We start from the raw sequence: 10,477 nt of genomic DNA on the forward strand, positions 1-10,477 counted from the left end.
GATTAATGATTCAGCCTGTTATAAATTCACAAAACCTGTTAGAAAGAAACAACATTTTGATGGTGCTTTGGCCAAAAACACTACAATCGTGGATGAGAATGAATCCAAATATCCCCACAAATCACTTTCATTGTTTGATTTTTTTGAGGTTGTATCTTTTTGTGCTAAACAATATTTTTATTGCCACTTAAATACTGCAGTGACCTTCCAGAGGACGCGTCTTTTCAAACAGCTGAGAGGCAGCCTTAAGAGTGATGTGAAATGACAGCAGGGATCACCACTGACCTGCCCACACAGGCAAACATCCAGCGCAACAACTTTCCTCTGAGAAATAGTACCAGTCTCGTAATGTCACAGTTAAAAAAAAAAAAAAAATTAAAAACGTTCTTTTACCTTTTTATCTACTAAGATTCTAGCTCAGCTGTGTGCTCACAAAACAAACCAAACTTTAAGACAACAAGTTAGTGACAGGAAGCCTTAATAATGTGGTACAATAAATCCCTGTGGTTGGAATAAATGTGGTCCGAAGACTGCATCACATGGCACCAAATATTTATTAGTGGACCTTCCTGTCATTTGTTTAAAGGTACAATGTGAAAAATCTCACCACTAGATGTCAGTAGATTGCAGATTTCTGAGCTCTTTTCAGACTCCATGTGTCAAAATGACAGTTTAACCTAATTTGTTCCTTCAAGTGACAAGGATAGCTTTAAAAAATATTTTTGTCATAATAAAATAAACCTTTCAAAGGCTACTAGTAGAACTAGCTGTAGCATTATATCCGTGACTGTGCTTCATTCAGCCAAGAGAGATCAAAAACATTACATTTGGACTGTTTGGTTGAATTACCTGTCGAGCAGAAAGCAGCTAACTTCAGTGTCACGTTTAAAATTCTTCTCTCTCTGCAAAAATAAAATGTGTCTCCATTTTAATTCTGAGTTCATGAGAATATATCAATTGGCTGAAAGTGTAATTACACACTAACAATGCATGTTTATGAGCGCAACATTGTTGTACTATTAAATAACCCCAAAATATAAGTGTCTGCACCTTTAAACTTATTAATCATATACTTATTAATTGTATGCAAATATTTGGGTAACCTTGTTTTTGATTAAAGGCAAGCTATTACTGCAGATTTCTAGCTCAATAATTTTATTCTTTGACGCTCATAGAGTAGCTTCAAACATTTTACAGCTCAAAATAATTCTTGTTTATCTTATAGTGTCGCATCCTGTGTCTGAAACAGGCTAGCTCCTCTCGAGAGACAAAAGTTATCTTTCGTCTGATTGGCTGCCCCGTGTAAACAGAAGTTTTGTGCAGCAGGTGGGCGGGGTTTGTGTGCTCTGAGCTATGGGGGCTATGGATGACCATAGTAGCCGTACAGAACCAAAAGTAGAAAAAAAACTGCCTCCTCTTTAGACTGTTATTAGTTGGTGGGGACTATATATACTGACCGTATTGTTTGAAACTTTGCCTTAACTTTGTTTTTTATGAAAATCCACCAGTAGAATATATGAGATTTGATAAAAAGAAATTGTGAGAAGTGCTCCAGAAAACCTTACATGGTTTTAATTTTTTTCTAACCTCACATTGAAGATAATTTTCTCATGCATCTCTGGTCCATTTTCAGTGCAGCTGCTATTTTTAGATCTCTCACTGGAAGTCCCATTATAACTCCCTGTACTTTTAGCTCTGCATAGGGCACTGGATCTCCTCTAGTATGGCAGTGGCGATTCTTCAAAACGCACCTTTCTAGGTGAAATGGCAGAGAAGTAGATCTGTAGAGTGAAGGTTGTGTTTTCAGTGCATTGCTTCCTCCCAGCATAAGATGGCAGCGGTATACACCACATTTCTAGTCATTTCCTCTCAGCCTTCCCCTCAGACCTTCCCAGGATGTTTCAGTAACATTCCATGCTGACAGTTTCAGGATCTTTTCCCAGTGTACAGTCTGATGAATGCTGAAAAAAATTAGGAGCGTTCTCCTGCTCCCCACCTGACACCCTGCTTTCGGGCTGTGGACTCGTCAACATCGTGGTTGTCACCAAAGAGCCGTCTCTTCTCAAAAGCAATTATCCTGCACATGAAATTCAGACCTCTTTGATAAACAATATTATGTTTGTGCTCTGTACAGGTTTGAAATCTCAGAGGTGCAATGTAATTGGTTAGAATGGGACACCCTGGAAGCGATGCAAATTACTGCAGCAATACTGGAAGGCTTTTGATTTTTATGGTCTGGCTTTCAGAAGATTTCCATGACTTATCATAAAAATCTAATTGCTTAAAAGTAAGAGTGCATTACAAGTGAGTTGAAGAATTGTATACACCCACTGGACACTTGGGTACATCTTTCCATTACTAGATTCGAACCCCTTTTTTCTCTTCAGAGCGGCCAAATTCTGACCTAACCATCTGAATGTTTCAGCAGAAATTGAGACTCATCAGACCGGACATCTTTTCTCCTCAGTATTGTAGCCTCAGTTTCCTGTTTTTAGCTAACAGGAGTGGTCCCCGGTGTGGTCTTCTGCTGCTCGAGCTCATGTGCTTCAAGGTTTTTCTGTATCATACAATCAGAGATGCTCTTCTGCATACTTTATTTGTAGCAAGTTATTATTTAAGTTACTGCCTTCCACAACGACACAGTCTTGCCATTCTCTGACTTTTTTCACCCAGAGAACTTTTCTCATTTTATTTTCTGTGGGAAAATCTCTGCAGATCAGCAGTTTCTGAAATACTCAGACCAGCCCGTCTGCCACCAACAACCATGGCACATTCAGAGTTACTTAAGTTACTTTTCTTACTCATTCTGTTGCTGCTATTTGTGTTAATGAGCAGTTCACTTTATGCATTTAACAAAATGGCCAGTTAGTTTCAGTTTAGTCTATTTGATCTCCTCTCTATAATAAGTTTTGCACTGCACCTTGTGAAACGCTGACCTATTTCTCATCAAATTGTAGGTACTATGGAGGCTATGAAACATTGTTTTTTTTCCTGTTATTTGTGATACTGTAATTTTACAGCACTATATTGATAATATGCAACATATATATAAAATATTCAACTTGGAAGCATCAAAATACATTATTGCATGTCCACAATGTTAACCTACAAACAACAGCATAGTTGCAGCGAGCATGAATGTGATTCTGTTTCAAATGCATAGCTGTGAATTGTTAGTCTTCCTACTCATGGTGAGTGTTTTCTCAACCACGCTCTCTTTGTCTGCTTTACAATCGCACTCAGAGTGAATCATCTGCCACTCTGAGTGCATTGTTTCTGACCAGGTTACCAGCTGCCCCGGCACTGGTGCTGTACCAACACAAACACCAAGCTGAACCTCATATCTGCCGCCGTCATTCTGTGAGTTTGCACCCATTGCCCTTATTTTTGTTTAAAATGGATTCATCCACAGGTTATGAACAGCAAATGAGAATCCCATTTCATTCTGAATGCACAACCATAACAACACACTGACAAAATAAAAAGCGTTTTTTGTATTTAACATGTAAAAGGACCAATGAGATGAATAAAGGCTGGGAGAGAGCATAGTTCTGTCAAAATGACTAATGTTTCCTCCACACTTGTATCCAGTTAAAAGTATTGTTAATGAGGCTATTAGTAATCTTTAAGAATGTAAATCCAATTAATACTTGATACTGGAAATTTTCTACATTTCATTCCTTTCCCCTAAACTAAATCTGTGTTTTGGGCCACAAATTAGTCATTTGTAAGCGTGGAAGAGGAAGTATGACTGGTTAGGTGGAGCAGTAGCACTGAACATGGCTGCAGTTAGGAGTGCATGCATGCAAGCACTACTGTAAATTTTGATGCACCACGTTTTATGTCTGTAACAACTTTTGCATCCCCACTGGTGTCTTCCTCCTTTCATTCTCTATCTGGATCGCAAACGTGTGGACTCTTGTTTTTCAGAAGGAGATTCCATCTCCGGTTACCACACTGACCACGCATCACCATCACCTGAAACCCATGCCCTACAGCCACCAACCTACAAGCTTCTTTTGTCACTTTCACTGAGCTGTGCGGTGAGCTCCCCTATATATATTTCGTCTGGCAGAAGGTGTGAAGCACCACCTAAAGCCTCACTTATCAGTAAAGAGTGCAAACAGGTGATGGCAATTATTTCACAGTCAGACAGTTTTAAAATAGGAGCCAGAATAAAAAATGAATTCCGCGAATCATGAAAGACTGCATTAAAATACAGCATGTTATAAAAAGAAATGTGCATTAAACGTGTCCTAATCAAGCAGCCTATCATGTTGCGCTTAGCACTTCCCATTCATTTGTTTTTCCACCAGCTACATTGAGGAGGTTGAGTTTCCTGTCATGGCTCCCAGTGGTCATGGTTGCCTTGCATCCCTGCAGCGAGCTGTCTGGCTGGCAAACCTTTTTCCATTTTTGCCTGATGAAGCTGGTGCTGGCTGAGCCTTTCAATGAAACCGTCTCCTCACTTTCGCCGCACAGTGCTGAGACACTCTGGCACGCTGCCCCTCAAGCCTCTTCCTCCTCCTCCTTCTCTTGCCCCCATTGCTTTGTGTCTGACCACCACATCCAAAACACACACACCCACGCAACACCACCCCCTCCCGAGGAGCTACAACAGTGCTCCATCCAGCAAAGATGTAAACTAAGCTAGCACAACACCAACACACCCTCCTCCATTATTCATCCACCGCCTTTAATGAGTTTTCCATCCACCTTCATGCATTTCCCACAATTAAAATTATTGTGTTCAATCACTTTAATTGAACTTTATCAACGTGTTATGCTGCAGTAAGTGGTCTTTTGTGTAAAGCAGCATGAATAGAGCGTGGCAGAATGGCATAATGGGCCAAAGAATGCAAAATGAGCGTACATTTTTGGGCAGATAGGGTGCCCTAACAAAAACAGCGTCAGCAGCAACGTGCAGAAGTGAAGCAGATTTGTCTTTCATATTCTTATTTATCTCTCAGAACTAATTATGTTCAGTCAGGAGTTTGATCACTTAACAAAAACGTGCCCTTCCGAGTGTCCCCGTGACATTCCCAGTGGTCTGATCAAATCTTGTGAAAATTAATTTGAGAGTTAATCCTTCTCTGTGACCCTCTTTTGCTTTTGCACTAAAAGGGCCGATCTAGGTTTTCGTTATGGTTCCAGGCCAACAGATCGTGTGTCAATCACACAGATAATATGTTTGTTTACATACCCATGATCATGAAAAGGGTGCCAGCTAAATATTTGATGGCTTCTTCAAGTTACTCAGAGCCAGTCAGCCTGTGACCCAACACTAAAGTTGGATCCTGGCACATACAGTCATTGTTAAACACCTCTACAGGGCACTGGTTGACATTTGTGGGCACATGACTGGTTAGCAAATAATATAAAGCACTCTCAGGTTTGTGCTCTGCTCTCTGTTATTGTAGTCATGGACACAATCATGGCCCTCAGCAAGCAGTGGTCCTCAGTGCACTTAGCTCATCCATGATGAGATGTTCTGCCACAATATATGAGGTGTTTATATTCACCAATTTCTTCAATATCCAATCATCACCCACTCACCCCTATTTCCACCTTTACTTGCAGTCGCGTTCCCCTCACACACCCTTCTCAAGGCGTGCTCATAGATGGTCTAAACGAGCATCGTCTGCACTCGCCGCGCTGCAGGCATTCAGCAATACTCACTACACTACTCGAGTCAACCCACACACACCTCATTCCGCCTCCTCTGATCGCAAAGTAGCTACCCAATGAGCAGAGACAATATGAAACGTATCGTCCAAACAAAAGCCAAGAGAAACACAAAGAGCGAGTGGGACGGGAGTGAGCAAGAGAGCTGGAAATGAGACAAAAGTCTGTGACAACATGAAAAGCCAATTAAGTGCTTCGTCATGACAGAACATCTCATCTCTTTATTGTACATATTGTGTCGCTCTGTAAGACGTTAAATGAAAATACCAAGTCTGTACCAGACTGACACCTCTCACTGATAAATGGTCTTCATTGAAGGTTTACCTCGGGCTTTTTTCCCCCCACACTGTCTGTTAAATTCAAAGATGACTTTAATGATACATTTTAAAACACTTTGATATGCCGTGACAAAGCTAAGATCTCATTATCTGCAGAAAGTTCTCCATTGTTAATGTTTCAAATGGAAGCTAATAATGATTACATGCAAAAAAAAAAAAGCCATAAGACGTGGCGTGCATATGTAAAACTTTGAGGAAATTACTTTAATTTAGCCATAAACTACTGCACTCTCTGCACCATACATATGGGTATAAGTATGTAGATGTTGTCTTATCATTTCTAATATTTGATAAACAGAGTGTAGAATATTATTGAGGAAGAGAAACCCATGACATGAAAGCATCACACAGTCTCTGTAGGTTTATCAAGCTGCACATTTGTGATGCGCAGAATGACTTAAATCAAATCAAATGCACAACGACATCCGCAAATCTACTTTTTGATTCAGAGACCACCGCGACAAAAGCGACAAAAGCAGTTGCAGCTGAGCAGCAAATGCTGAAGCGTTATATAAAAGAAGTCAGTTAAATAGCGCTCAGTAAGTCAGCATGTTAAGCTCAGTAGTGTCTCTCCTTATAAACCTCAGAAGAGATGACCTGCCATTAAAGTGGCGCAGCTGAATTCACCTTAACTCGTGTGTTTTGGCTACGTTTGTAAAGTGAAAACAAGCTTGATATTTATTTAATGACGGTTCAAGTGTTGTCGGGACGGCAGATAATGTGATCCGCACCAGAGCATCAAGACAGGTTAACAAAGTAAGACGAGGAGATAGATTTCCCCATTTACAAGCATCTAATTACCTTTATCGTAGGCCCTTAAATACAACATTAGATCTCCACCTCCTGCATTATTCTTTACCCTATCATTTCCCCTTTTCCTGCTCCCACTGTTTCTCGCACCATATTTCCCCCAGGGTCTCTCTGAAACCCCTAAATAATGCACGCCGACTGAAGGGCTGAAAGGGGTTCTGTGATGGATCACTTGCCTCTTTCTGGAGCTCATGTATTCTTCTGGTACTGAAGCAATGACACCGTTCTCAGGTGAATCTCTAAATATCTATATTTACACCAGACAACCTTTAATAAGAACCACTTTTTTTCTTTGTTCCACTTTTTAGTATCACTGCTAAAATGGGTCGTACAACAGGTTTGGGATTTTTAGGTTGAAGGTTTTCTTATGTTGGTTACAATGTTTATTTCTGAGTTAACATTTTTGCTGAAAACCAGTCTGTAGATACTCTACGGCATTATCACTTAATTTACTTGCTTATGGTTTACATTCAGTTCTATTCCTTCCCTGTTTTAGTGCCTGATAGTTAGCTGGTGTTGTTTTAGACCCTCATGAGAATGCTTATTGATTGTCTGTAGTAACTAGTGGGAAAGTGAAAAAATGCCCCTGAGAAAAAGTTCTCAGCACCCTGAAAGTAACTGTTTGTCTACATAAAGTCTACTCATTAGATAAAATGAAACTCTAAGGATCCCCATGGGGGGGGGGGGGGGGGGGGGGGGGGGGGGGGGAGTCTAAGTCAAAGGCAAAGTCTAAAAATAGCACATCGGCACAAAACACCTCCCACTAAATGTAGTGGAGAGCTAATTATTTGAGCTTGTTTTGCAGCAACAGCACCTTGCTGTCATCGAGTTGACCATGAAATCCTCTGTATACCAAAATATTCCAGAATCAAATGTGAGGCCATCTGTCCGGCAGCTAAAGCTTGGCCAAATCCGGGTCATACATCTGGGTCTGTGATGCAATCACAGCAGCAAACGTACAGCTGAATGGCTGAAAACGAAAAGAATCAAGGTGTTGTAATGGAGCAGCCAAAGTCCAGACCTCCAGTTAAGACAGCTGTGTATGAATTAAAGTTCCCAAACCTCAATGAACTGAAGCAATATTGTAAAGACGAGTGGGCCAAAATTACATCCCAATTATGTGAGAGACTGATAAAGCCATGCAGAAAAGGATTACAGGGACAGTACTTTGTCACTCAGGTAACACTGTTTGAAAAAAGAAGCAATAATGCCACAAATTAAACAAATGCATCAGTCTTATTTCAGTCTGAAGTGGTAATGAATTCCTCATCAGAGAGCATGTTTGCAGGTTCTTGTGAAATGTTTTATTTGTGAGTCGGACTGAATTTAATCATAACCAAGCTGATTTTTGTATAAAGATCACAGAGTTTGTGTTACCTGAACAATTCTGGCACTTGTACCTTGACTGTGGTCCACTAAATCAGGTAAAGCTAGGTCACATTTCTTATGAATGAACTCGCTGAGCTGCACAAGAATTAAGGATTAAGTGTGGCTGACCCCTGGTGGATAAAGAGATCAGTTTCGGTGCTTTCCTAGTTTGGAGTTTAATTTCACTTTGCACAGTGTCTCTTCTATTAAATTTGTTAAGGGGGGAGAGTCATCTCGGTGCGCCCTTTCTCGTGGTTTCAAAAAAATATTGTATGTAATGAGCTTGAAATATTTACAATTTCTTCATTTGAATATGGTTCGCTTTAATTCACTTCTGTTGTTTCCTAAATCACCCATCAGTCATCCACACAATCATGATCACATTTTAACGCCCACACTTATTGGCAGGTTTGACTTTTTGTAGAGAGCCTTGTTTAGTTAATTGTGGTGTTGTTACAGGCTCATCTTACCACTGTCTCCTTGTCTGACCCCCATTATTTAAGAGATTACTTTACAGGCGATCTCCCTTGAGGTTTCCTTTACAAACCTTATTTTCCGCGTGCGTCACAAACTGGGTCCATGTGACTGAAACCCACTCTTTTTCTTTCCCCAAGGGTTTGGGGACGGGGCTATGTACCTCTATGTTTGAACCAAAGCTATTTAAACCTACAAGGGCTCTGTTCACTTCTAAATACGCCAACGCCACAGCCTGAGGTTGTACCCTCATGTGTCAGCCGCTCAACTGACGTCACCCAAAAGCACTTGCACACTTCCCTTAATTTGGTGTTCACTGAGCTCCATCCTGTGGCTGCATGCGGGCTAATGTGACACTAGAGGATAAGCAGAATGACCTCTAACTGTCTTAAAAGAGAACAGGCATTTTATAGTCAAGGTGACCCAGTCCACAGGGTGACTGAAAAGGACCTGATAAAATATGATACAGCTCAACGTCACACAGCACGGTATCACCAGAGAAAAATACTGAACTGTAAGTGCATGCCCCACTGAGATTACCAGAGGGCATGTTTGCTGATCTACATTTTTTGATTTTTTTTTCTTACACTTCCTTCAGGAAAGTGGGGCAAAACATAAAAATGTACTCTGGTCCCCACAGAATAGATCAGCTACAGAGGGCTTTTCAAGTACTTTTGGGCTCCAGCCAGCACACTGAAGTGTACCAAGTTACTGTAGAGGCTCATCAGTCATAGAACTTAATGACCCTATATTTACAGTGGTGTGAAAAAGTGTTTGCCTCCTTCCTGATTTCCTATTTTTATATGCTCGTTACACTTAAATGTTTTACATCATCAAAGAAATTTAAATATTAGACAAAAATAACACAACTAAACACAAAATGCAGTTTCTAAATAAACGTGTTCATTGTTAAGGAGGAGAAAAAATCAAAACTTCCATGGCCCTGTGTGAAAATGGGATTGACTCCACCTTGTAAAAACATTGGTTAACTGTGATTAACTACATATTTTGCAAAGTTGAGTTCGGTTTCACTGCCACCTGATTACTGCCAGACCTGCTGAATTAAGAAATCACCTAAATAAAACCTTTCTGACAAACTTATGAGATCTCAAAAAAAGCAACACAAAAGCAGAACTTTTTGGAAGGTTTGAGTCCCGTTACATGTGGCATAAAACTAACACAGCATTTCAGAAAAGGAATGTCATACCAATAGTAAAGTGTGGTGGTAGTGTGAACGTCTGGGGCTGTTTTGCTGCCTCTGAACCTGGAATTCTTCTGTCTATCAAAACATCTTGAAGGTGAATGTCTGGTCATCTGTTTGTGACCTCAGGCTGAAGGGCATCTGGGTTCTGCAGCAGGATGATGATACAAAACACACCATCAAGCCCACCTCTGAATAGCTGAAGAAAAACAAAATGAAACCTTTGGAGTGGCCTAGTCAAAGTCCTGACCTGAATCTGATTGCGATACTGTGGCATGACCTTAAAAAGGCAGTTCATGCTCGAAAACCCTCCAGTGTGTCTGAATTACAATTCTGCAAAGATGAATGGGCCAAAATTCCTCCACAGCGCTGTAAAAGACTCATTGTCAGTTATTGCAAATGCCTGATTGCAGTTGTTGCTGCTAAGGGGGGCCCAACCAGTTATTAGGTTAAGGGGGCAATCCCTTTTTCACACAGGGCCATGTGGGTATGGATATTTTTCCCTTTTAATAATAAACAACTTCATTTACAAACTGCATTTTGTTTACTTGTTATCTATGATGATCTAAAATCATTTACATGTGACAAGCATTCAAAAAAT

At 40.5% G+C, this 10,477-nt stretch overlaps 1 long non-coding RNA gene across 1 annotated transcript in view; it reads left to right on the top strand.

Annotated features, from left to right (window-relative positions):
• The window catches only part of LOC143419802 (uncharacterized), a 46,022-nt gene extending 41,923 nt beyond the window's left edge, over window positions 1-4,099 (top strand). Inside the window, exons 3-4 of the long non-coding RNA XR_013099812.1 lie at window positions 3,244-3,360; window positions 3,931-4,099. This is a non-coding gene — a long non-coding RNA (uncharacterized LOC143419802). The remainder of the gene's footprint in view (window positions 1-3,243; window positions 3,361-3,930) is intronic.
• The last annotated feature ends 6,378 nt before the right edge of the window (window positions 4,100-10,477 follow it).

The sequence above is a fragment of the Maylandia zebra genome, linkage group LG8, assembly GCF_041146795.1.
Source record: "Maylandia zebra isolate NMK-2024a linkage group LG8, Mzebra_GT3a, whole genome shotgun sequence".
NCBI lineage: Eukaryota > Metazoa > Chordata > Actinopteri > Cichliformes > Cichlidae > Maylandia > Maylandia zebra.